The sequence below is a fragment of the Chiloscyllium plagiosum genome, unplaced genomic scaffold (assembly GCF_004010195.1).
Source record: "Chiloscyllium plagiosum isolate BGI_BamShark_2017 unplaced genomic scaffold, ASM401019v2 scaf_123, whole genome shotgun sequence".
Classification (NCBI taxonomy): Eukaryota; Metazoa; Chordata; class Chondrichthyes; order Orectolobiformes; family Hemiscylliidae; genus Chiloscyllium; species Chiloscyllium plagiosum.
This window is the reverse complement of record NW_025210839.1, coordinates 2,978-7,151: the sequence shown is the minus strand read 5'-3', so window position 1 is coordinate 7,151 and position 4,174 is coordinate 2,978. Positions and strand designations below refer to the sequence as shown.

Sequence of the window (4,174 nt, the reverse complement as noted above, 5' to 3'; positions counted from 1 at the left end):
CTGCCTGCCTTGCTGTGTCCCTCTCCCTCCTGATACTGCCTGCCTTGCTGTGTCCCTCTCCCTCCTGATACTGCCTGCCTTGCTGTGTCCCTCTCCCTCCTGATACTGCCTGCCTTGCTGTGTCCCTCTCCCTCCTGATACTGCCTGCCTTGCTGTGTCCCTCTCCCTCCTGATACTGCCTGCCTTGCTGTGTCCCTCTCCCTCCTGATACTGCCTGCCTTGCTGTGTCCCTCTCCCTCCTGATACTGCCTGCCTTGCTGTGTCCCTCTCCCTCCTGATACTGCCTGCCTTGCTGTGTCCCTCTCCCTCCTGATACTGCCTGCCTTGCTGTGTCCCTCTCCCTCCTGATACTGCCTGCCTTGCTGTGTCCCTCTCCCTCCTGATACTGCCTGCCTTGCTGTGTCCCTCTCCCTCCTGATACTGCCTGCCTTGCTGTGTCCCTCTCCCTCCTGATACTGCCTGCCTTGCTGTGTCCCTCTCCCTCCTGATACTGCCTGCCTTGCTGTGTCCCTCTCCCTCCTGATACTGCCTGCCTTGCTGTGTCCCTCTCCCTCCTGATACTGCCTGCCTTGCTGTGTCCCTCTCCCTCCTGATACTGCCTGCCTTGCTGTGTCCCTCTCCCTCCTGATACTGCCTGCCTTGCTGTGTCCCTCTCCCTCCTGATACTGCCTGCCTTGCTGTGTCCCTCTCCCTCCTGATGCTGCCTGCCTGGCTGTGTCCCTCTCCCTCCTGATACTGCCTGCCTTGCTGTGTCCCTCTCCCTCCCCTCTACACCGTCCCCCCACTCCCAGGGACAGGGGGTTAGATACAGAGTAAAGCTCCCTCTACACTGTCCCCCACACCCAGGGACAGGGGGTTAGATACAGAGTAAAGCCCCCTCTACACTGTGCCCCCGGCCATCAGATCTTGCCTGGAGGGGGCCAGCCCGGTATCAGAGCCAGAGCCGGGCTGTGTTATTATTGACGGAATGAGCTGTGGCCTTGCTGTATTTCAGGGGAAGAAATTGAGATCACATTCAGTTACTGGGATGGATCTGGACATCGGCGAACAGTGAAGGTGAGAATCCTGCTGTGTGCGTCGTTTCTCTTACCCCCAACCCCGCCTCCATCCCACACTGGGGTTAGGGGGGGAGGGCACTCTCTACGTTGCTGTATTCCCCCTCCAGCCCCTCCTCAGTCTCACGTGTCGGCACTCTGCCCCAGTAATTGCAAGTTGACGTCGGCTTCCCCAGTCTAACAAACGAAGGAAGGTTGAGCTCCCTTATTGAACGGCTGCCATTCCCCCTCTTCCCTGGGAGGGTGCGGCGCTGTAGGGATGTACGGACACCGTGCCATGGTTCGGGCGGGAATCCCAGGATTCTGACCCTGAAGGAACCGCCGATATCATTTCCACTCGGGATGGGATTGGAGGGGCCTTCGAGGGGGTGGTGCTTTCCCCCTCCACCCTTGTCTGCTGCCTCTTGTCCTTCTGCAGTTGGGGGGAGGGGGGAAGACATGGCATTTTGGGAAGGTGCTGTCAGAGGAGAGTCGCTGCGGTGCCTCCTGTAGACGGCACGCGCTGCTGACCCTCTGCGTCGGAAATGGAGGGACGGGGGTGTTGGAGCTCAGCCGAGCATTCCTAATGCGCCCAGCTACCTCGGGGTTGGGAGTGTTGGAGCTCATCCGGGCATTCCTAATGAGCCCAGCTACCTTGGGGGTGGGAGGGAGGGAGTGTTGGAGCTCAGCCAGGCATTCGTAATGAGCCCAGCTACCTCGGGGGTGGGAGAGGTGGAGTGCTGGAGCTCAGCCGGGCATTCGTAATGAGCCCAGCCACCTCGGGGGTGGGAGGGAGGGTGTGTTGGAGCTCAGCCGGGCATTCGTAATGAGCCCAACTAGGGGGGAGGAGTGTGAAAGGTGGGGATTGAGGGAGGGGGTGGTGGGGTGCTGTTTAGCCCTGAATGTTGTTGGCGATGTACCGTCCAGGCAAGTGGGAAGCTTTCCATCACATTCCTGACTGGAATTGATGACACGGGGCCTTGTGGTTGCTTGTGTTGGCGTCTTTTCCCTTCCTCCTTCCCTTACAATCTTCCTCTCTCCCTTTCCCCCCGCCCAGATGAAAAAGGGAAACACGATACAGCAGTTCCTGCAGAAAGGGCTGGAGATCCTGCGGAAAGATTTCAGCGAGTTGAGGTAAGGTTGAAAAGTAACTGCGCTAACCCGCGCTAACCACTGGAGCTCAACACCCGACCAGCTACACGTCAACAGCGGGGAAGGAGGGAGGGCTGGGGTGGGGGTGCAGGGTGGTACCTAATTCCCATGGTCATAATCGCCCCTCGGGTTCACCTGGGGGAGGGAAGTTGGCCACCCTTACCCAGTCACGTGACTCCAGACCCTCCCTCCCGCAAAGCCCACTGTGCACAGTTCCTGTCCCCCTGGGAATACGTGCGCTTTCCCATCTCTGTATCCCACTGGGGATACTGTGTACGGTTCCTGTCTCACTGTCCCTCTGGGAATACGTCCATGTTTCCCATCTCTGTATCCCACTGGGAATACCTTGTACGGTTCCTGTCTCACTGTCCCTCTGGCAATACGTCCATGTTTCCCATCTCTGTATCCCACTGGGAATACTGTGCGTCTCTGTCTCCCTGTCTCTCTGGGAATACGTGCGCATTTCCCATCTCTTTATCCCACTGGGAATACTGTGCGCAGTTTCTGTCTCCCTGTCCCTCTGTGAATTCCATGCACAGTTCCTATCTCTGTATCCCACTGGGAATACTGCGCACAGTTTCTGTCTCCCTGTCCCTCTGGGAATACCGTGTACAGTTCCGATCTCTCTCCCCCACTGGGAAAACAGTGCATAGTTTCTGTCTCTCTCCCACTGGGAATACTGTGCACAGTTTCTGTCTCCCCATCCCTCTGGGAATACTGTGCACGGCTCCTATCTCCTTGTCCCTCTGGGAATACTGTGCACAGTTCCCATCTCACTGTCCCACGAGGAATACTGTGCACAATTCCCATCTCACTGTCCCACTGGGAATACTATGCACAGTTCCCATCACTATATCCCACTAGGAATACTGTGCATAGTTTCTGTCTTCCTGTCCTTCAGGGAATATGGCGCAGGTCCGATCTCGGTATCCCACTTGGAATACTGTGCACAGTTCCTGTCTCCGTGTCTCTGTGGGAATACTGTGCATAGTTTCCATCTCTCAATTTCACTGGGAATGCCATGCGCTGTTCCCATCTCTGCGTCCCTCTGCCAACACTGAGCACAGTTCCCATCTCGGCATTTCACTGGGAATAGTTCACATCTCTGTATTCCCTTGGGAATACTGTGTACAGTTGCCACCTCCGTATCCCACTGAGACTCCTGCACACAGATCCCATCACCATCTCGGCCTGGAAATACCGTGCACAATTCCTGCCTGTGTCTGCCTCTGGGAATACTGTGCACAGTATCTCAAAGCCAAAGGGAATGGTGTCAATGTGTTGACATGGGTGTAACTGAGGGGCTGAATGGCCTGCTTCCTGGGACATTGAACAATGTGGGAGAGGGAGCTCTCACTAAAATGTTCTTTTGTGTTCATTCTCTAGGTCTGCTGGAGTCGAACAGCTTATGTACATCAAAGAGGATCTCATCATTCCTCATGTAGGTGTGGAAGGGGGTGGTTTATCATTGACATTCGAACAGACGTGTGTAGATCCAGTGACTGTCTCTCACTCAGCTGTCCTGTACCCAACCTGAATCAGCCAGACTCCCCTTAATCCCACTCTCCCCCCTCACTCCCCGCTCCCTTTAATATCCCACCCAGTCTGATCCCACTCTCCCCCCTCACTCCCCGCTCCCTTTAATATCCCACCCAGTCTGATCCCACTCTCCCCCCTCACTCCCCGCTCCCTTTAATATCCCACCCAGTCTGATCCCACTCTCCCCCCTCACTCCCCGCTCCCTTTAATATCCCACCCAGTCTGATCCCACTCTCCCCCCTCACTCCCCGCTCCCTTTAATATCCCACCCAGTCTGATCCCACTCTCCCCCCTCACTCCCCGCTCCCTTTAATATCCCACCCAGTCTGATCCCACTCTCCCCCCTCACTCCCCGCTCCCTTTAATATCCCACCCAGTCTGATCCCACTCTCCCCCCTCACTCCCCGCTCCCTTTAATATCCCACCCAGTCTGATCCCACTCTCCCCCC

The 4,174-nt window shown here is 56.6% G+C and overlaps 1 long non-coding RNA gene across 1 annotated transcript in view; it reads left to right on the top strand.

Annotated features, from left to right (window-relative positions):
- Positions 1-956: 956 nt before the first annotated feature.
- The window catches only part of LOC122546965, a 5,112-nt gene continuing 1,894 nt past the window's right edge, over positions 957-4,174 (top strand). The window contains exons 1-3 of the long non-coding RNA XR_006310857.1: positions 957-1,056; positions 2,092-2,168; positions 3,573-3,627. This is a non-coding gene — a long non-coding RNA (uncharacterized LOC122546965). The remainder of the gene's footprint in view (positions 1,057-2,091; positions 2,169-3,572; positions 3,628-4,174) is intronic.